Source organism: Apodemus sylvaticus, chromosome 22, assembly GCF_947179515.1.
Source record: "Apodemus sylvaticus chromosome 22, mApoSyl1.1, whole genome shotgun sequence".
NCBI classification, from domain to species: Eukaryota; Metazoa; Chordata; class Mammalia; order Rodentia; family Muridae; genus Apodemus; species Apodemus sylvaticus.
In genome coordinates, this window is record NC_067493.1 from 38,542,740 (window position 1) to 38,566,093 (window position 23,354).

At 45.5% G+C, this 23,354-nt stretch overlaps 1 protein-coding gene across 1 annotated transcript in view; it reads right to left on the minus strand.

The window, feature by feature from the left end:
- Window positions 1-23,354, minus strand: part of Caln1 (calneuron 1) — a 429,201-nt gene that overhangs the window by 15,528 nt on the left and 390,319 nt on the right. The window lies entirely within an intron of this gene.

Below are 23,354 nucleotides of genomic sequence, written 5' to 3' on the forward strand. Positions count from 1 at the left end.
TTTCAGAGGACCTGATTTTGGTTTCCAACATCCATGTTGGACAACTCACAGTTGCTTGTAACTCTAGCCAAAGAGGATAGGACTCCTGCTCTTCTAGACCACATACATACACAGATAATAAAAAAATATTTTTTTTCAAAACAAGATGAGACCTGGTAGCTGGTTAGATCACTGAAGGTGTCACTATTGAAGGGAACCTCAGTTCTAAGACAAATCTTAATTTTTCTACTTGTGTGTGTGTGTGTGTGTGCTCGCGCGCGCGGCGCTTCTCTGCATTCCAAAGTCTGAATTACAGGTGTGTCACCATGCCAACTGAGCATCTCCATGGCTTCTGAGGATCTGAACTCTGTTCTTCAGGCTTGCATGGCAAGTGCTTCAACCACTGAGAACTCTTCCCGGCCCCACGAGCCTAATTGTTGTAAGAGCTTAACCCGAAAATCTTTCTCTGACTGCCTGTCTTACTGTGGGATCTCTGCTGCATGTTTTCCTGCCATTGTCATGGTATACAGCCTAAGACCTTCATTAGGGCCAAGTGGGAGGCAGTAGCATGCTCTTGCCTTTTCAAAACTAGAGCCTGTATCAGTGTCTCCTCTTTAGAAGGGATGTTACCAAAGTGATGGAAAATGAGCTAATATAATAGATTCATTATTTTTCTCATTGCTATGAACAAACACCAGGCACATGATTGTAAGGAAGCATTAGTTTATTTGAGCTCATAGATCTGCGTGATACAGTCCACACAGGAGGAGAAGGCAGGGCAGGAGGAGCTAGAAGCAGCCACACATTGCCTCGGGAATCAGAGATGCTGGTGCTTAGCTCATTGTCTCCTTTTTATTCAGTCCTGGACCCCAGCCCATGAGACCTAAGGTGGATTTACCTCCATCAGCTAACCTAATCTGGAAAACCCCTCAGATGTGCTCCAGAGTGTATCCTATATCCTGTGTGACCCTAGATCCTATCAAACTGACAGAGAAGGTTAACTATCACACGGATGGGTAAGGGTAAGCACAGAAGCCCATGACTGAGTGGAAACCACACACCACCAAAAGCAGGTCCTGAACATTCATCTTCCTTTCCTGTCTTTTCAGAGATTGGAGAAATAGGCACGTTGTTCTAGGAAATTAAATTGAGTTTCTGGAACTTCTCGGGGAGGAGCAAGACGATTCGAGTTGAAAGCCCTATATGAGTCAGAGCAGCAGCTGGGCATTCGCATCCTGGATGTGTTTTCTGCAATATGGTTTGGTGATTGCTGAGGCTGATTTTGACATACAGCTGGGCACAATGTCCCTTCACACTGGATGAATGAGGGGAGAGCTAGCAAACCCCCCACCACCATGTGCAGGAACGAGGCACAAAGAATGCAGAGGAGAGTCATTCTGATGGGAAGATTGGGATCCTGTTCTAGGTTTAATGGCCAGCTTGACACAGCCTAGAGTCACCTGAGGAGGAAATCTCAACTGAAGGAATGACCAGATCAGATGGGCCTCTGGGCACATCTGTTGGGGATTGTCTTGATTGTAAATGGATGTGTTGGGGGCTGGGCGATACAGACCAGCTCAGGCAGTACCATTCCATGAAAAGGTGGCCTTGGGCTAAGGAAGCTAGTTGATCACAAACCTGTGAGCAAGCCAGGAGACAGCGCTCCTCCGAGATTTCTGCCTCATTCTTGCCATGACTTTGCTTAATGACTGAGGGTGACCTGCTATATCAACCCTCCATTGTCCAAGTGGCTTTTGGTCTGAGTGTTTTATCACAGCAACATAATAAAGCCAGAAGAGATTCTTTGCCATGGTCTGAGATGAATAGTGCTGACATCGAATAGATTCTTTAGGCAGAAAGAAAAATGAGTCACTGCTTCTTGGAAGACCAATCTAAGACATGGAAAGCTGCCTAGGAAATAATTATACAACTTCAAGAGATGTCTGCCATTCAGAAACTAGGCGAAAAGATTGACCAGAGGCCAGGGGAAGGGAACTAAAGATACAGATTCCTAGGTCCATTTTTTTTTAGGTTGAGTCTTATAGTCATTAAATATATTGCAGGTGGTTATGAGAAACCCATTGTGGGGGCTGGAAAACAAACCCTGGTCCTCTACAAAAGCAGCAAGTGCTCTTAACTGCCGAGCCATCTCTCCAGTCCCAAAGCTTGATCCTGCTTGCCCGTGTGCTCTTAGCTCTCATCCGTTCTCTCTGACTTAGAGAGAGGTGACAAGCTAAATTCTGGGTGTGTTCCCTGAGCTCCCGGTGTGACAGTCTCAAACGTAACCACAACTAGGGGATGGAGCAGAGACATGACAGGTTAATGATATGGATTTGGAAGTCATTTGTGTTAGGCTGACAGGAAAAGGCACCTGAAGGTGACAACCCCAGAGAAGAGTATGTGGAACATGAAAATACCATAGAAGCATTTCGAGGCCACAAAGGTGAGTAGCCTCCCCATCAAAAACATTCAGGACATGTTTTTGATCAACATTTCTTAAAACTTCTAACGCTTCAGTCTACTATCATATTGGTACAGACTTGTTTGCTTTCTCTCTGTGGGATTATGCAGCAGCCAAGCTAGCCTGCTTGGAGTTCCAGGCAGTAACTAAAATGTAGATGGATCCTGAAGAATGACACCCGACCTTGTCCTCCTCTTGATTTCCAACGTTCCTGTGTTGTTTTACAGGCATGGATATAGAAAAGAGAACAGAGTTCCCATGACAATAAATTGGATTTGGGTGTGAACAAGGCTCAGCTATTGGAGTGCTTGCTGAGTGTATATGGAGTCTTTGGTTCTGACCCTAGTACCATACAAACCAGGTTTCCTGAGACTGACCTGTAATCCCAACCCCTGGGATGGTCAGAAGTTCAAGGTCATCCTTGGTTATATAACGAGTCTGAGGCCAGCCTGGGTTCCACTGAACCTTTCATCCTGAAGACCCAGGACTCGGATTGGTCCAGCTGGATTTAATCTGAAACAACCTTCTTGCAATCTAACTTCCACAGGACCAGAAAGCATTAGGCAAGTTGCTAAGGAAGGAAGGCAGTTAAAAGTCTTATCAATCTGTGACACAGATGAACCACAACAGTGACCAGCATGGCAAAATTGCCATGAAGGTGCAATAGTGGCACTGACCTGCTGGTGGTAACCAACTGTTGCCTGAGTGGACACAAGGCCCACTCAGCAGGAAGGGAATCATGCCTGGTACTAGTAATCCAGCCAACTACCCAGAGCAAATGAAGTCTTGGATCTCAGAAGAGAATCCATTACTGCCACTTTGCTAGACTAGTATAATTTCTAAGTACTTTCTAAATCTTACCCTTATACCCACAGATAAGTGTAGCTACCACCCTTCATCTAAGAAGCATCTTGGCAACAAATGTAGACCGTCATAGAAAACCACAACTGGGCACACTGTAGAGACCAATGGATTATAGGGGTCTTAGTCTCAATGGATCGATCTGTAGCACAGTTCCTGCATCTATGACTCAAGGAACATCTTAGGAGGGGAGAGTGAACGACTCTAAGAGCCAAAACATGAGGAAGCCTGCAGTGTATCTTTCTGTTTGCATCAACAAGGAAAGACTGTCACTGGGTTCTCCTGAACAATTACCCTATCAAAGGACATGCTAATGCAAAGAGGTGGGGGGAAATCTCATGGGGTCTGTGATGGTTTGCATATGCTCAGTACAGGAAGTAGCACTATTAGAAGGTGCAGCCCTGTTGGAGTAGGTGTGGCCTTGCTGGAGTAGGTGTGTCACTGTAGGTGTGGGCTTTAAGACCCTCATGCTAGCTGCCTAGAAGCCAGTATTCTGTTATCAACCTTCAGATGAAGATGTTGACTCTCAGCATCCCAGCACCAGGCCTGCCTGGATGCTGCTATGTTCCTGCCTTGATGATAATGAACTGAACCTCTGAACCTGTAAGTTAGCCCCAATTAAATATTGACCTTCACAGGACTTGTCTTGGTCATGGTGTCCGTTCCTAGCAGTAAAACCCTAACTAAGACTGGGTCTCACCCTAGACAAGGAACTGCAGGCAACCAGTAACTTGCCCAGAGAGGACATATTAACATTTCCCACGGATAAGCCTCCTGATCGGTTATATAATACAGAAATAGTCGGTTCTGAAACTGTATGCACACAAATGACAAAAATGGACCCAACAGTTGGATTTGAGTGTGAGTGTGAGTGTGTGTGTGTGTGTGTGTGTGTGTGTGTGTATGTAATGTATATGTAACAATTACATGGCCTTAAAGAAAAAGGCCATCAATCTGACAGCATGGTGGGGTGGAGCTGGGAGAAACAAGAGGACCTGGAGGGAAGGAAGTGGGGATGTGATTTAATTACATTATAATTTTAAATATAAACTAAAGCCATTAAAAATTAAACTTTCAGTCTCTGCTTCCTAATAGTGGAAACACATTCTATTCCACACCTTATTATATGTATGCTTGGATCTATTTTGATATTTTATTTCCTGCTTTCTAGATTTTTCAATTCTTAATTTTTTTTTATATGTTTTCTCCCTTCTCAGATGTATGACTTAACTGGACTGTTTCTTAAGATCAAATTCAAAAAGATGGAACTTGCTTCCTTCTCCTCCCTGGGTGAGACAAGACGCTACAGACTCACTTCCAGACTTCTTCTTAATGTGCCTCGGTCATTGGCTCTACTGCCAGACTTCTCATGGAAGATGTATTACATTCCCCGTAGCTGAACACAGTAGTGCATTCCTTTAATCCCAGTACTCGGGAGGCTGAGGCCAAGGCAGGTAAATCTTTGTGTATTCGAGGCCAGCCTGGTCTACGTAGCAAATTCCAGGACAGCCAGGACTACACAGTGCTACCCTGTCTCAAAACAAGACTCCCCACCCTAAAACATATTCTTCGTGTCTTTTTGCAGAAAAAAAAAATACTAATTCTGCATTGGATTTGGTAACACGATTTGTAATCATGGCTGCTACTTGAGATACTAAATGAAGTCCTTTCCCCAATTATATTTGTCTGGGAGTATCCCACCTCTGGGTACATGACCATCATGACTTCCTCTGCTACAGAAAATGTGAAAACAGCTGCTAATTTGAAACATTTGTGAATGTTACCTTTTCCGAGAGCTCTTAAAGTTATTTTAAAATTTTATTTATTTATTTATTTATTTATTTATTTATTTATTTATTTATAGCTAGTTAGTTAGTGAGAGTGTTTGTGTGCATGCATGTGCATGTGCCGGGGCACACACGTGGGGGTCACAGGACAGGCTGGAGAAGTTGATTCTCTCCTTTCTAACATATGGGTCCTGAAGATTCAACTCAGGTCTCTGGGATTGATTCTATGTACTTTTCTCTCTGGCCCACGACATTATATTTTTCATAATACTTTAAATGTGTGTGTGTATATATATATATATATATATATATATATATATATATATACATACATACAGGCATTGTCTGTGTACCATGTGCATGCAATGCCCGAGGAGGCCAGAAGAGGGTGTCAGATCCCCCAGGACTAGATTTACAAACAGCTATGAGCCATCATATACATTCTGGGAATCAAACCTGGGTCCTGGAGAAGAGTAACTGGTGTGCTTAACCAGTGAAACATCTCTCCAGCTCCTACCATACCTTTCCTCTTCCACTCTATGTTAGGCACCGTGGATTGGTATAACACCGTAGAATTGCACAGATGTCCCCACGTGGATACCTGAGCTGAGGGCGTGGGTACAGCTCAGTAAAGTGCACACCCCCCCCCCCAACACACACAAGGATGCACACTCAGAGAAGGCTAAGAGGAGTTTTCTAGTTCCTTCTGTTTGGGGTTGGGTTAATAACCCAAGGTTTCTTCTTTCAGTATCCTTTATCTGTTCTCCCAAACCAGTAGGAACTTTTCTCTACCCTTGAGATTATACAAAACTGTGTGCCTGCACATGCGCATGTGCAAACACAAAGACACACACACACACACACACACACACACACACGGTTTTTGTGCCATATTTAGACATATGTTTCTGCAATAATCTTGGCTCCAGTTTAGCCAGGGATTTTTATATTTTTACCAACATTGTGTTCTGCCTCCTGTGTGCTTCTTGCAACCATTTGACAACTCCTCCTTTGTTCTAGTTCGATTTTTCCTCTGGAACACAAATTACTCCTAATTAGCTGTCTATCCTGTTCTTCCACATATTTCATCTCTTCCTGAACAATTTTTGTCTGTGTTCTGGGCTGTACCTTTCTTTTATATTCTTCTTTCTTGCCATGTATTCTGCTTCCTTTAACTTTTTTTTATTCATACATATGTGTGTGTGTGTGTGTGTGTGTGTGTGTGCAATGCCACCCCCCCCAGGTCATGAGAAGGACATCTCTTGTCATGTTCTATTATTTTCTACAATATTCCCTCAAAGCAGAACCTCCCACTGAACCCTGGCTGGCAAATCCAGCAACTCTCCTGTCCCCATACCCCAACAATGCCGAGGTTATAGGTACATACAGCTATACCCAACTTTTTACAAGGGTATTAGGGACTTGAACTCAGGACCTCATGCCTGCACAGCAAGTGCTGTTATCTGCTGAGCCATCTCCCTAGCCCTCTGTTCTTTCTGCCTGTTAAATCTCAAACAGCATTCTGAGCATCATCTTTTCAGATTAAAGTATAAGAAGATGTCCTAGGGTGCTTTCTACCATTTTTCTTTGATTCAATTTTAGTTTATTTTATTTCTTTTTAATTAATATAGATCGAACTTTTAAAAAAGATTTATTTATTATTTTATGTATATGAGTACACCATTGCTCTCTTCAGACACACCAGAAGAGGGCATCAGACTCCATTACAGATGGTTGTGAGCTACCATGTGGCTGCTGGGAATTGAATTCAGGACCTCTGGAAGAGCAGTCCATGCTCTTAACCACTGAGTGATCACTCCATCCCCTCGATTGAAATTTTATTTATTATTTCCACATGTCTGACTATTTTGCCTGCTTATATGTCTATGTACCACACAAATGCAGTGCCCAAAGATGCCAGAAGGGGGCGCTGGGTCCCTTGGGACTGGAGCTACAGAGAGCTGTAAGCTGTTATTAGAGTACAGGGAAATGAACCTGAGTTTTCTGGAATAGCAGCTAGTGCTCTGAACCATCTCTCCAGCTCTCTTGATTTAATTTTCAAAGGCAAGTAATTCTTTTTCTTTGGGACATCAGTAAGATGTGTTTGTGCATGCATGTACCATGTACATGTGTGGCGCGCGCACATAATCTTATTGGTGCCTCTGTGCACTTATGTCTGTGGAGACCAGAGGACAACCTGGGGCATCATTTCTCAGGTGTTGCATGCCTTTCTCTTTTTAAGACAGGATCTCTCACCAGCCTGGGACTTGCCAAATAGGCTAGGTTGCTAGCTAGCTAGCTCCAGGTATCTTCCTATCTCCAACCCCAATCTCTTGTTAAGTATGCACCACCATGTCCAGTATCCATGACACTGGAGACTGAACCCAGGGCTCGTATGTGCTAGGCAGGCCTTTTACCAACTGATCTCCAGCGTTGGCACTAGCTAATTTGAGAATAGATCTTGCTCTGCGCTGTAGTCCGGCCTGGAAATCACTCTCAAAGTCCAGACTGGCTTCGAGCTCTTGTTAATTCTCTTTCCTCGGTCTCTCTCATGGAGGATTACAGGTTCAAGCACTGTGTCTAGCTTGCAAGTTAATTTTGTCTGTTTCTGTGTCAGCCTCTGCCAGTTGACAAAAGCGCCCTTGGAAAAGGTGTATCACCTGGAATTCAGTGGCTAGACCAGAGTATGTGGATGCATTATACTCATTTGCTGAATGGATAAGTGTTAGACCTCCATTTCTTTCCTACCTATACTCCCTTCCCCCACAAATCTGTCAGGAGGAGGCCAGGGAAAGTATCTTCTGCAAGAAGACTTCCAGTTGAGACTCATGGGGAAGAAGAGAAATTGAACTCCTGTTCCCGCTGTGATAGGAGCCTCAGGGGGCCCTGGCCACAGTGAAGTTCTGAATTCTCAACAAGATGAAAGCCGGCCACTAAAAGGACAAAGCCCGAGGCACACCACAGGTTGCCTGTGAGGTCGTCCCCCTCCCTGACACCCACTGAGACCAGCACTGCAGGGGACCGCATCTTCCCTGACTAAATTTTAGGTTAATCCTCTGCTCTTCCAACTTTTACAGGTGTGGAATTCATTTCCTGGTGCAATTTCATTCACCTTGAGGGAGTTGGGGAAAGGGGTCAAGTAAGTTCTAGAATATTCTATATCCCTGTTCTTCCCTGTGCCTGGTTAAAAGGGTGTCATTCTACCCTTATATAGTAATCTTCCATTGGCACACTTCCTCCAGGAAGGGGGCACTTATGGGACTCAGGAACAAAGCAAACTTCCCATGCTTAGGGAAGCTGGAATTCTCAAGCCACTAGAGATCACGAGGTGCTAGGAGGGAGCTCCCCGAGATTACAGATGCAGGGAATGAGAATGGGTAAGGAGACTCTGCCATCACAGCTGCCAAAAGGAGACTCTCTGGCCTGGCCAGCTGCCTACAAATCCTGCAGAGAGCTCTCATGCAAGGTCACCCATGTCAAGGTGGGCTTTGGGTAACACAGCTGCTTTTGAGTTAAACTTGTTTCTGTGAGTCACACCTCATACATACTCCCAAAGTAACTCCAATGAACCCCCATCAGTTCATCAAGTTCTACTTTGGTGGCATCCATCAGGTGTGAGAAGACATTTGTTCGTGTCTCTCTATGTACAGTCTCACCCACCACATCTGCCTCCCAAGAGAAAGGACTGCCTGGAAGAGCAATAAGACCGAACATCTTCACTTGGAAGTAGAGCTTTTCCTAATGTGCAGTAGTGACTGCGTACTTAAAGGTCCTAGGGCAGCCAAGTCTTACCTGCATAGGTGAGCTAACTCATAGGTTTACCCTGGCATAACAAAAAGGGCAGACATTTTAAAAAAAAGTCACCAATTAGACTATTTAATCCCCTTAGTTTCATTCTGCAGTCTTCCCTTCATCCTTGGACACACACCATCAGCATAGTGCAGATACTTCTCCTACAGGTCTATCAGCAGTGTTTGTTAATGATACTGTTCAGCCATGGGCACCAGAAACTCCGTAATATTTAGAGGAGCTTCCAGAAGCTTCCCTGCCTCCAGGATTTTCTCAACATGGATTTTTAGACAAGGAGCCTGAAGTGAAAGAATATTGTACCGGAAGCAACTTAAGGGAGGAAGGGTTTGCTTTAACTCACTGTTCAATGGCACAGCCCATCATGGGGTGGGGATGGGGGGAAGGAGCAAGATCTGGAGGTAGCATTGTATCGATACCCAGGAAAGAGAGAGTAGATGTGAGGTTGGACTATAAAACATCAAGGCCCGCCCCCAGTGACTCATTACCTCTAGCAAAGTGCTACCTTCTAAAGGTTGAGCAGCTTTAAAAATCAAAGAGCGCCACCTGCTGGGGACCAAGCATTAGAACATGTAAATCTGTGGGGGACGTTTGAAATTTCAGCTACAAGACTCCTTTACTGCTAAGAACAATGAGACAGATTCATATGAAACCTCTAGTCAACTGTTTAGTCAGATGAATGGGATGAGGGAATTAAAGGTTGGTCCTGAGCATATTTAGGGTTGGTGGACAGGGCTATCTGGATTCAGGTGTGTCTGTGGTGTTTAATACTGTCAACTTGATGGGCTCTAGAATCACCTAGAAGACAGAGCTAGAGACACTTAACTGAGGAGGGAAGATCCACCCTGAACGTAGGCAACCTCATCCTATAGGAAAGAGTCACAGGCTGAACGGAAAGTAGAAAGTCAACTGAGATCCACCATCTATCTCTCTCAGCTTCTGCCCATGGACTCAACATAACCATCCACGTCACGCTTCTGCTGCCATGCCACCTGTGAGCTGTGAGCCACTATGAACCCCCTCCTTCCTTCAGCTGCTTTTATCAGCTATTTGGCCACAGCAATGAGAGAAGGCGCTAATACGGCATCTTCCACAGGTACATGGGAGAACAAGAAGAAAAGGACAGGGGCATGCTGCAGTCTTTGTCCCTGATAGGTATCAGCTGAGATGAGTTGAACTGGATTCAGTTCATGGTTCAGCCTCTGCCAATCCTCCCCAGCCCCAGCCCCAGCCCCAGCCCCAGCCCCAGCCCCAACCCCAGCCCCAGCCCCAGCCCCAGCCCCAGCCCCAGCCCCAGCCCCAGTCCCAGCCCCAGCCTCAGCCTTCCGCCCCCAGAAGTCCGGAATGGCTCTGGGAAAGATGAAAACTCTTAATCAGACCCAAACAAAGATTGAGTACCTACTGACTACCACAGTCTGGAAGAAATTTTCCACCGGCAACAGAGTCCAAGGGAGCAGACCCATAACTCTGAATCTGAAGCTAAGAGTGACCTTTGGTTCTCAAAACACCATTTGAGGGAAAGCAAGGAGAAGGCCCACTGTTCTCACCAGCACGCCGCTGAGGACCATTCAGTGTAGATTCCTGCATGGGTCTAGTCTGAGCCACTGGCAAGGTTTCCAATCCTCTTCTAATACCCGTAGAGCCTGGTACAGGGATATGGCAGTGACTGCCCTGTCTGCCTGGCCCCTGAAGAAATGTGGGTGAATTGGTATTTCCCATCTTCACTTGTATCTGCCTTCCTGAAGCCCCACCTCCATTCCCAGCGCCTGCAGGGATGTGGTGTGTGTGTGTGTGTGTGTGTGTGTGTGTGTGTGTTTTCAGATTTCATGTGTGTGTTCAGATTTCGTGTGAGTGTGGGAGGGGATGTGTATGCACACACGTGTGCCTGTGTGTGGAGGTCAGAGGTCCACCTCAGGTGACTCCTTTAGTCATTGTCTACTTTGCTTTCACACGGGGCGGTCCCTGAACCTCAAGCTCACCAGTCTGACTAGACAGGCTAGAGAGCAAGCATGGGGTCTTTCTTGTCTTTCAGCCCTCAGCAGTCATGTGGTTATAAGCAAGCAGCATCATGCCAGGTCCTAACGTGTCTAAGAGTGAAGAACGGTAACTGAGCGCCAACAAGAGACTAAGTAAGCAGGAAGCATGAGCACACCGGCTTTCCTCTGCTCAACTGTGGACAGGATGTGACTGGATGACCTGGTTCCCACCTCAGCTTCACCAAACAAGGGCTGGTGCTTGGAAGGGTAAGCTATTAACCCTTTCCCCCCCTCAAGCAGCTTTTTCTTGGGGTGTTTTGACCACAGCAGCAGAATGAAACTGGACCACACAACACACACACACACACACACACACACACACACAGAGAGAGAGAGAGAGAGAGAGAGAGAGAGAGAGAGAGAGAGAGAGAGAGAGATAGGCATGATAGGACATGCTTATGATCCTGACACATTCGCAGCTGAGGCAGGGGGACTATCAGGAATCTAAAGCTGGCTTGGGCTACATCGTGAGGTGCAGGCTAACCCTATCGATGTATGAATACCATGTTTCAAATTTTGATTAAGGAAAATCTATGAGAAGACCTACATTGGGAATATCCAAATACCAGACCACTGTATTGATATATAAAAGGCTTGAATAGCTAAAGATTTTGTGACAGGGCCAGTGAGAGGGCTCAGTAAGAGCTACCAAGTCACTTGCCATCGAATCTGACCACCTGAAGTCCATCCTTGGAGCCTACATGGTGGAAGGAAAGAATGGACTCCTGCAAGTTGTCCCCTCGCTTACCCCCATCTCCCCCACACTGTGGATATGCAACCCCCCTCAATAAGCAAATAAAAAAAGCCCACTTGTTTTTTTAGAATGAATCACTTGCTAATTTGGGGGAAAGTCAAATGTGTATGTAAGGCCCTGCTAAGTGCTAGATCCTATTGTAGGGACTTGGGGGGCATCTTAGGAAATAAAACAACAAAATTCCTCACACGCACATTTCAACACAATTGGGGGAGGAAAAAAAAACACTCAAAGAAACACCTAAAATAGGTGGGTGTGGTAGCACATTCCTGTAACTCAGATTCTTACAGGGCTGAAGCAGGAGGACTACTGTGAGTTCCAGGTTAGTCTGGACTGCATAGTGAGACTTCATCTTAACCTGTTAACCCCCCCCCCTAAAGATATGCGAAAAGGGGGTGGTGCTAAGGGGCAAAATGAAACTTGAAGGATATTAAGAGGATTTATGTAGCTATTTGGAGGAAGGAGTTCAGACCCAGGCTACAAAAGGAGTTAACATGGAGTGTGGTCTGATGGAGCCAGAGGTGGGCAGAGGACACACACCTCCCCACCAAACAGGCAGCACAGAGGATCAGCAAACTATGTCTCCTTTGAAAATAGAGCTAATCACTGTAGGGGTGCCCTGGTTAAATGACAGGTGTGTTTTGGGAGCACAGGTCCAAGGGGAGGTCCTTTGCAGCTCTCTGAACTCAATTTCAGCTGTTGTGGAGGGGGAGATGTCAAACAAAAGAGCCACTCACTAATGTGTTGGGCTTTTGCACCAGTGCAACCCACCTCGTTGGAAGACGCCGCATTTAAGACTGCAGAGAACACAGCAATTTCTGTTCTCCTGGAACTGTGTTTGATTCAGGATGAATTATGGCCCCAAAGATAGCAACATCCCAATCCCAGGAGCCTCATCTGGAGTGTTCGTTAGTTTCATTGTCAACTCAACATAATCTAGAATCATTTGGGGAGAGAGTCCCAATGAGAGATTGTCTAGATCAGGTTGGCGGGGAGTGGGGAGTGTCTGTAGGGGCTGTCTTGATTGTGGGCATGTCTTTAGGGGGCAGTCTTGATTGTGGGTGTGTCTTTAGAGGGCAGTCTTGATTGTGGGTGTGTCTTTAGGAGGCAGTCTTGATTGTGGGTGTGTCTTTAGGGGGCAGTCTTGATTGTGGGTGTGTCTGTATGGGGCTGTCTTGATTGTGGGTGTGCCTTTAGGAGGCAGTCTTGATTGTGGGTGTGTCTTTAGGGGGCAGTCTTGATTGTGGGTATGTCTTTAGGGGGCAGTCTTGATTGTACATGTGTCTGTATGAGGCTATCTTGATTGTGGGTGTGTCTGTAGGGGGGCTGTCTTGATTGTGGGTGTGTCTGTAGGGGGCTGTCTTGATTGTGGGTGTGTCTGTAGGGGCTGTCTTGATTGTGGGTGTGTCTGTAGGGGCTGTCTTGATTGTAGGTGTGTCTGTAGGGGCTGTCTTGATTGTGGGTGTGTCTGTATGAGGCTGTCTTGATTGTGGGTGTGTCTGTAGGGGGCTGTCTTGATTGTGGGTGTGTCTGTAGGGGCTGTCTTGATTGTGGGTGTGTCTGTAGGGGGCTGTCTTGATTGTGGGTGTGTCTATAGTGGCTGTCTTGATTGTTAGTTGATTTGAGAAGAGCCAGCCTAAAAGTGGGCAGCACTGCTTTTGGGTTTGGATTCTGAACTGCGCGAGGGTGGACAGTAGAGTAAGCACCAAGCAGTCATTGCTCTTCACTCCTGACCATGGCCATGATGTGACAAGCTTTCTCGGGGTCCCATTCCCGTGACATCTCTGCAGTGATGGATTGTAACCTGGAATTCTGAACTGAAATAAACCTTCCATCTCTAAGCTGCTTTTCTTGGCAACACCTCATACTGAAGCTCAGGTTGGATTGAAAGTCACCGCGTAGCTCCAGTTGTCTGCGACTCACTACGTTGCTCAAGAAGACCTAGAATCCAGTGTGTCGCCCATGAGGAACATGGTCTTATAATCCTCTTGCCACCGCTTCTTACGTGCCAGGATTATAGCTGGGCACCACCAGGCCTAACCCACCACCACAAAACCCCAACAACAACAACCACAAAAAGAGGGGGCACAGCTTTCTATAGTTTGCAGATTTTTGGTACCCTGGTTTTTTGTTGAATTGTTGAATTCATCATCAATTTGTTGAATCAAATGCGGAAAAGTTACGGGGAATCAAAACCACCTGGTGAGTAGTCTCAGGGTAATAAGTAAGTAAATAAACAAAACTCCTGATGCATCTATAAGCAAAGAGTGTTAGCAGAATATGCATTTTGGGCTATAGTACCATTTTGGTTATATTTGTTTTACTCTGTGGTTATAAAAATGTCTCTGCGTATAGGTTTGGTTTCAGTGATGTGCCGAGGACTACGGGCGGTATTAACATGGGGCACACTTCTGACACATCAAACCAGTTGATGGAGGCTGGAAGGATAGGTCGGCAGTGAAGAACACGTGCTGCTCCTGCAGAGAGGCCAAGCTTGCGTCTCAGTATCCCTATCAGGAAACTCACAATTACCTACCTATGATTCCTAGTACACAGTATTTGACACCCTCTTTTGGCCTCTGTGGGCATTGGGGTCTCTCTCTCTCTCTCTCTCTCTCTCTCTCTCTCTCTCACACACACACACACACACAGAGTCGTAATTTAAAAAAAACTTTTAAGCCAGGCAGTGGTGGCACATGCCTGTAATCCCAGCACTCTGGGAGGCAGAGGCAGGCAGATTTCTGAGTTTGAGGCCAGCCTGGTCTACAGAACTGAGTTCTAGGAAAGCCAGGGCTAAACAGAGAAACCCTGTCTTGAAAAAACCAAATCCAAAAAACCAAAAAACCAAAAAACAACAACAACAACAACAACAACAACAACAAAACAACAAAAAACCAAACCAAAACAAAACAAAAAAAGTAAAAAAAAAAACTTATATAAACTTCCAGCAGATAGCCTGATCTATATCTAGAGTCCTTCATGACCCCTCAGTGAACAAGCTTGGTAGTTCCAGAAGACAAGGAGACCTCCCTCAGCCTTCAGTATCCCCCTGTGCAGTATCCCTATCAGGAAACTCACAATTACCTACCTACAATTCCAAGTACACAGTATTTGACACCCTCTTTTGGCCTCTGTGGGCATTGGGGTCTGCATCTGAACAGGTGGCTGCTGGGGTAGGCAAGGGACTAATAGAGTCGGTTAATAGGGGTTTCCTATTAACTACTTGGTTAGCCCTTAGCAGGTCATTTCATAGCTTAGACTCTAGAAATCTATCCTCTTAATAGTCATAATGATAATAAAAGATAAAGAAGGGACCAGGAGATGGCTTACTGGTAAAACAATTGCTCCACAAATGTGAGGGTCTGAGTTTGGATCCCTAGAATCCACATAAAAGTAGGATGAGCCAGATGTGATGGTGCACATCTGTAATCACAGTGATCCTCTATAGCAGTGATTCTCAGCCTTCCTAATGCTGCCACCCTTTAATACTGTTCCCAATGTTGTGGTGAACCCCAACCATGCAAGTATCCCATTGCTACTTTATAACTGTAATTTTGCTACTGTTATCATAATATCTGATACACAGGATATCTGATATGGGATCCCAAGGGGGTTGCAACCCATAGGTTGAGAATCACTGCTTTAAAGAGATCAGAGGGAAAGATAGAATCCCAGGGACTCGTGCAGAGGCAAACAAAAGACCCTGTCTCAAACAAGATATAAGGGGAGGTTACCCTCTGACCTTCACACACAGCATGACACAGGAATGCTAGCACTCACACACACAGGAACATTATTCACACACACCCCCAGTTATCAAGTATACACACAAAGATAGACATAACTACTTCTCATACACACACACACACACACACACACACACACACACACCTCATGCACATATACGATAAAGAAAAGAGAATACAAATTGGAATGATAAGTTAATAGCTGTAAGAATGGTACCTTTTCAGTCTTATAAAGACTTGGTAAGGATCAGATGCAATAAAGGGTGTTAAATGTCATGAAAATACAAAATGGTACAAATAAAATTGGCAATTTTGACAGACTTGCTAATGGCAGGATAGTCAGGTTCATCTCTTTCAAAATAGTTTTAAAATTCAGGTTGATTTATTTTTATGTGTATGCACACTTCCCTGAATATATGTATGTGTATCCCATGTATGCAGGTATTTGCAGAGGCCAGAAGAGGACATTGGATCCCTCGGAACTGGAGTTATAGATGGTTGTGAACCACCATGTCAGTACTGGAGACCAAATGTAGGTTCTCTGCAAGAACAGCAAGTATTCATAATCACGGAACCATCTCTCCAGTCCAGAAGAAAACCAGCCTTTATTTATGTGGACGTGTGTGAGTTTATGTGCATCATGAGTTTGCAGGCATTCATACAGGCTGGAAGAGGCTGGGATCATCTGGCGCTAGAGCTAAAGGAAGCTGTTAGCTGCCTGGCGTGGGTGCTGGAACTGAACTTGGGTCCCTAAAAGAGCAGTGAGTGGTCATAACTGCTTGAGCATCTTTCTTGCCCATTTTCTCCTTGTCTGTGTCCATTTCTTCTCCCGGATGAAGAAGAGATTCAACAGAGACTTTTCTCTGAGAACCGTGAAATGTAAGCTCTTCAGAGTGAAAACAGCCCTGCTTTTTCCTCCTTAAAAGAACGCCATTCATACTTTGAAGCTTTTCTTGACAGCTTCTGTCTGGCACTCCACGCAGCAGCTGGATGCATCGCCTCCGTGTTACTTGCCTCCTTCAGCACACCCCATCTCCCCATCATCCAAGACAAGCAATTACTTCAGAGACAGGGCTCATATTAAGTACTCCAGGCTAGACTTGAATTCAAGAACCTCCCACCTTTCCTGGCATCATTGATGTTTCGCTTTCGGTCTCTCTATCCCTCCCTCCTTCCCTCCTTCTTTTCCTCCCTTCCCTGTTTCTTTCTCCTTCCCTCTCCCCATGCCCTCTGAATCCGCCCCCCCCCCCCCCGACACACACACACTTCTTACTTTCTTCCACCTTTAGTGGTAGAAGCTCTACCACTAAGCCACGCCCCCAAGCCCATCACTGGAGGATTCTGGGAAAGTGCCCTATTATTGAGCCATACCTCCAGTTCCATAATGGGATATTCTGGGCATGTTCTCTACTGCTGAACCACGAGCCCAGTCCTCCCTTTGCTTTTGAGGCAAAGTCTCACTAAATTGCCCAGGCTGAAATTTGTAATCCTCCTGGTTCCATCTTCAGATGAGCTGGGATCACAGGCTCCTGTCACCAGACCAGAGCCTCAGTTAACATTTACTAAATAAATGTCTTGAAAAACTGTCTTGAAAAACGTGTAAAATATCCAGTGCATTGTGAAAAATCTCTGGGTATAGAGAAAAACAAACAGCAAACGGAAGTCCCGATGAAATGGGTCACGGTGACATGAGAACACTGAAGATGGCTTCTGGCTGTTGATAATGTCATCGGAGTGTTAGCAATGATACCAAAAACGCTACTGATCACGTTAGGAAGCTCAAAGGGGAACTGAACAACATCTAATGGCAGTTGCTAACGCCCAGAGAATGCAGGAGTGTATAAAGGAAGGCGGTGTTCACACAGAGCATAAGGAAACAGAAGACTGGAGAGAGGAAATGGCTTTTTTCCCCCTCAGTGCAGGGTGGGTGGAGAAGAAACTATTATATGGACCTAGAGGTCTGTGCCTTTTAGCCACACTCCAGAAATACCATCAACCTTGTTAAAAATGAGAAAGTAAGCACTAGGTACTGAATTAAAAATTGGAAAGGAAGGGGCCAACATGAGGGCTCAGTGGCTAAAGGTGCTTTCTGTGAAGCCTAAAGACCTGGGGTCGATCCCTGGAACCCACATGGTGGGAATAGGGAACTGACTCCTTCCAAGCCCTAACCTTCTAACTAAATTGTCCTCTCACCTCCACACAAATAGCCCGGCACACATTCACTTACACAGGAAGTAAGAAACAAAATATACTTCAAAACAACACAAGAACAGCAACAAGTGAAACTAAGGAGCAATAGAAACGACTCAGTCAGTAAGACGCTTGCTATGTAAACATAAGGAGTCGATTGTACCCCCCAGCGCCCGCCCCTGTAGAAGCTGGGCGTGGCTTCGCATGTGTATAGCTTCAGAAGTGGGGAGTGACATGACGGGGACTCTGAGGTTCCTGCCTGGCAGAACTAGTAAGCTTATCATTTAGGGTGAAACACTGACACACACACACACACACCCAAAAAAAAGAAAAAAAAGAGAAAGGTTACTAAGGAAAACACCCAAATGTTGATGTCTGGGCTTCACATATATATTCACAGGAACATACGCACATATGTGTGCACACACACGAGCACACAGATACACACATTTTAAAATACAAACCAAATTGGCCAACCTCTTCTAGCTTCACCATGATCCTCTCTCTGTTCTTAACTGTATCACAAACGCAGACTGTGCTAAAGTTACCTTGTAGTCATTGGGACACAGATACAGCATAGGGGAACAAGGTCCAGTTCTCTGAGGAACCAAACCACAAACGTGGCCCTGGGTGATTCCCTGGGCTCTGCTTCTATAGTATAACCCACGCCTGCGCTTCGCCATCGCCTGCTATCGGAACCAGTCTAGGGGCACAGCGTGCAGGCAAACAACTGCGTCCTTTCTGCTTGCTCCATCGGTTCTTGAACAAGGTCTGTGGTTAGGGTTGGTGATCTTGCGCCTTGATTAGTAGATCAGAAAAACGGCGTGTGTGAATGGCAGAGCTCGCCACTTCTGAAACAAGGCTGGAAGAGCAGACTCTGTTAAGCCATAGTTTCAACTCTGTGTGTGTGTGTGTGTGTGTTCGCGTGCTCACGTGCACGCCCACCCATGTGTACACGTGTAATGTATATGGAGCCCAGAGGATGACCTTGAGTTGTTCCTAAGGAGCGACCTGCCTTATTTTTTAAAGTACAATTTTTTAAAACATATAAATGTTTAATTTACATATATTTTTTTAAATATAGGATTTCTTATTGTGTCGGAGCTTACTAATTTGGCTAGAAAAGCCGGAGGCTGAGTCCCGGGATCCTTTTGCCTCTGCTACCCTGGCATTAGGATTACACGTGCGGGTCACCTTGCCTGTCTTTTTATGTGACCCTTGGAGGCAGAACTCAGGTCCCTATGCCTAGATCATAAGCACTCACCTACTGAAGCATCTGCCCAGTCCCTAGCCTCTCTCTCCTTCTTAACAAACAGGTCACAGCCAAAGCAGGTAGCATAGCTTCGGAGATCCAAAGCTGAGCCTGAGGCTAAGCCGTGTAATGCTGTATTTATTGGATTCTATTACACATCCCGGCCTCATCCTTTTAAGTTTTATTTGTTGCCTGTGAAATTTTAATCAGCCAAAGAAAAACAAACACATTATAGAACGAAAAAAAACTAAGATAATGGAGGCCATAAAAGCAACCGCTCCACTTAAGAAAAGGCAGGCAGTGATCACAGCTGGAGGGTCAACAGGAAGAAAGTTCTGTAAGAAATGCATCAACTCCGATGGGCTGGGCTGGGTGTGGGCTGGGTGTCATGAGGGCCACAGGCTAGGCTAAAGACCTTTTATTGCGAGCTTTCCACACTGGGCACCGTTGCAGTGGGAAACAGCTGGGGGCTATAATTTGGAAGATCGATAGGATTCACTGCCATATGGGCAAGATCTAGACTCAAAGAAACCATGAACCTCGGACCATCTAGATTAAACTGTCCGTGGTAGGGAGACGCACCTTGACTTCCGGTGAGCTGGACTACAGGCTGCATCATGTGACCGCATCATGCGACCCATCATGTGACCGCCTCATGTGATTGCATCATGTGACCGCATCAACCGTAGAAAGCAAGCTGAGTGCCTGCATCGCATCATGTCTTCCTGCTTCCTTGAGCGTGAATGGTTACCTCATACTCTTGTTGCCCTCATTTCCCCCTCCCCCACTGTAATGGACTATGCTTCCAAACTGTGAGCCACGATAAACCCTTCCTCATTTAAGTTGCTGTAGCCAAGTATTTTGTTGTAGCAATGAGGAATGTAGTAGTAGTGAAGCCAATATCCCTAACCCAATATTTTAATATGCAAGTAATGATGTTGAAGTAAAAAGCCAGGCCTGGTAACACACACCTTTAAACCCAGCACTCAGGAGGCAGAGGCAGAACTCTCAGAGTTTGAGGCCAGCCTGGTCTACAGAGTGAGTTCCAAGAAGGTCAGGGGTACACAGAGAAACCATGTCTGAAAAACAAAAACAAATAAACAAAAAGACCCACAAAAAAACAAAACCAAAAAACAAGCCAACTCAAAGGAATATAGTCAGTAAATAAGAAATTTACAGCTGATACACTCAGTATCTCAGGAGGCAAAATAAATATTAACTTTCCTGTCACAGGAAAAAAGATTTAGGGATATTACAATATGAGATGACAGGTATGAAGAACTCAGGATAGAGGTGTATGGAAGGCTGAACTCTCTAAGCAGCTGTGAATAAGTGCAAAAGAAACAATATCCTAAAATGTTCTTCAATTTAGAAAGAAAAAGACCTTGGGCACTGGCAAGGTTGCTGAGAAATTAGGAGTGAGTACTGTCCTGCTCCCATATCAGGCAGCTCAGGACTTCTGGTACCTTTAGCTCCAAGGGAATAGGCGCCCTCTTCTGGCACCTGTGGGCAAGTGCACGTATGCAGAAACACACACACACACACACACACACACACACACACACACTCGCGCGCACACACACTCTTAGATATACTTTGAGACTTGAAGTCTTTCTCTTTATCCCTATTTATTTATTTACTTCACATTCCCACTACATCCCCCTCTCTTCCCAGTCTCCCCTTATATAACCCCTCCCTCTGTTCCCTCTTCTCTTTACCTCTGAGAATAGGGCAGTTCCCCCCCCACCCCGGGTACCAACCCACCCTAGCACCTCAGAGGCTTGAGGTCTTTCTAATGCATTAAGAGAAAAAAAAAGTCCCCAAATATATAGATATAAAAGTGGGCTGAATTGGCTGAATTGCTCTGCCCTTGTGGCTTCTGCCAGGGCTGTGGTCTACAGTGGCCACCAGCTACTGATTTCAGTAGATGCCATCCCATGATCTGACAATAGGGTGGGCTTTACCCTCTTGAAGCAAGGGAACAACAGCTCATGACAGTGCGCATGTGGAGTTTTGAGATTCCTTCATCTGATGGAGAACAGTTTCCCTCCAGACTTCAGATCTCTGGCAGCAGCGAATTTGAACATATAATGTATGCAGTTCCTCTGACATGAAGGTCCTAATTAAAATATGTCAGCCCTGATGAGAAGAAAAGGTGGCTGAACTGGGGATGGGGAGACGGTTCCATTGGTAAAGTGTTTGCCTCGCTGCACTGGGACTGGAGTTTGGATCTTTGGTGCCCAGGTAAGGTCCAGGCACAGTGGTAGCAGCCTCTAAGCCCAGCACCAGAGAAGCAGAGACAGGAGGTTCCTGGGACCTTACTGGCCAGGCAGTCTAGCCTAATTGGTGAGTTCTAGCTTCAGTGAGAGACATAGTCCTTCCAAAATAAGGTGAAGATGTCTCCCAAGCCTCCAAGCCACCAAACATGATGAGTTCAGTCTCTGGAACCTATGTGGCAAAAGGAAAAAACCAGCTCCTGCAAGTTGTCCTCTGAGTCCCCTCCCCCACATATATACATAAGAAAACCCTGGTTGGACTTATCCCTGGCATATGCACATTGCAGGAGCCCATAAAGAGATGCTACTGGGATTGCAGTAGGAGTTTGACACCTGGCAAGGTGATGATTCATCTACAGAAGACAACAGACTATGAATCAGCCACGCACATGGCCAGAAAGCATGGCACCCACTACCCCGGCCTATGTAAATTATTTAAAGTGCACAGTGGCCCAGTGGGAGATGAATCAATGTAGGTTTCATGATTGGAAGGAAGCCTGGCCTGGGGATGTGTGCCTGCTGTCCTAGCTACCCAAGGATGCTGAGGCAGGAGGATTGAAAAAATCAAGGCCAACCTGATCAACACAGGGAGACACAATCTCAGAATTAAAAGTAAAAAGTGTGCTGGGGGTGTAGCCCAGTGGTTGAGCATCTGCCAGGCTCTGGGCTCAGTACTTAGCATGTAAATAAAGATGTGTGCATGTGTATGTGCGTGTGTGCATGCCTGTGTGTGTGTGTGTGTGTGTGTGTGAGAGAGAGAGAGAGAGAGAGAGAGAGAGAATGTGTTTGTTGCAACATGCTGTAAGAGGTTAGAACCATTCCAGTATAGAATTTAATCCCTGGGCCCCACATGATGGTTAAGAGAGAACCAACTCCTGCAAATTGTTGGGACCTCCACATGAGCACTGTGGCACGTATGCACATGCACAAGCACGCACACACCAATTTTAAAAAGGTCCAAAATAATATCCTCGGCACACTTATCCTCCCAGTCAGGACATTTGCAAGGAAACAAAACATAAAGCTCCAGAAATCCTTTGAAATTGATTTAATTGACAAACAAGAGGCCATTTTATAATGCTATGTGGGGGGTATTGTGGAGTCGTAGGAGAGAAATAAAGACTACAATAATCTTCACAGCTAGGGGAATGACTTCCACTTGAAAACAGAAAGCACAGCTCCTCTCCTTCCTTCTATCTAGGGCTGTAAGACCCTCAGATCTATCTGCTTCTGGGACAGTTCAAAGTTTATTCAATTCATGGTTCAAGGGATCTTTTAGTTAGCCACAATCAATCACCAATTCCAAGATCAATGGCTCCCAGTCCAACTTAGTCAAATACCTATCCCCCAGTTCTGAATCATCAGAAGAGACTCCTTTCTCGTGCTTTATTTAGGGAGGCTATACATGGCTAGATATATCAAACAAAGGCTTCCTTATGCCCAAAGGACAAAATTATCTGAAGGATGGTATTGGGGTTTAAACATGCAATGTCCCCCATAGGTTCACATATCTGAAAACTGGTCTTTTGCTGTTGACACCATTTGGGAAGGTTGTGAAACCTATAAAAGGAGGCAGGTCTTAGCCCACTGCACTTCCTGTCTAACCCCCTGCTTCCAGACTGCAGCTGCCTGCTGGAGTTGCTGTGTCTCTAACTCCATAATGACAATTACTATATCTCTAGAACTGTGGTCCAAAATAAAGCTTTCCCCAAGTTTCTGCTTGTCGGGTATTTTCTCACAGTGAGGAAAAAGTCACAAATACAGATGTGATTGATGCAGAGTTAACACAGAATCACATCTGAGCCATGAAGGAGGAGATATTAAAAGCTGTAAGCATCACTGTCTCCAGCAAGGGTGGCTGGAGTCCACAGCGTGGAACTTCACGAAAGGGCTTTCTGCCTCCTCAAAGTGGACTCCCCATGGTTTCCTTCTAGATGTCTCTTCTGACGCCTACAGCTGTCATCTTGCCCAAGTCCTTAGAAACTTAGAGCTCATTCTCATAGGGGCAGGACATTTGTTTCAGAAAATGAAGAGAAAGGACGGAGCAATTGGTTGCTTTCTTCCTGACTCCCCCCGCCCCGCCCCCATAGCTTAGACAATTGGGATGCTGGTAGCCCTGTTAGTGGGGTCCCAAAGCAAGATATCCCAGTTACAGCTGATTCTAACAAAACAAACAAACACAGCTGATCCTAACAAAACAACCAA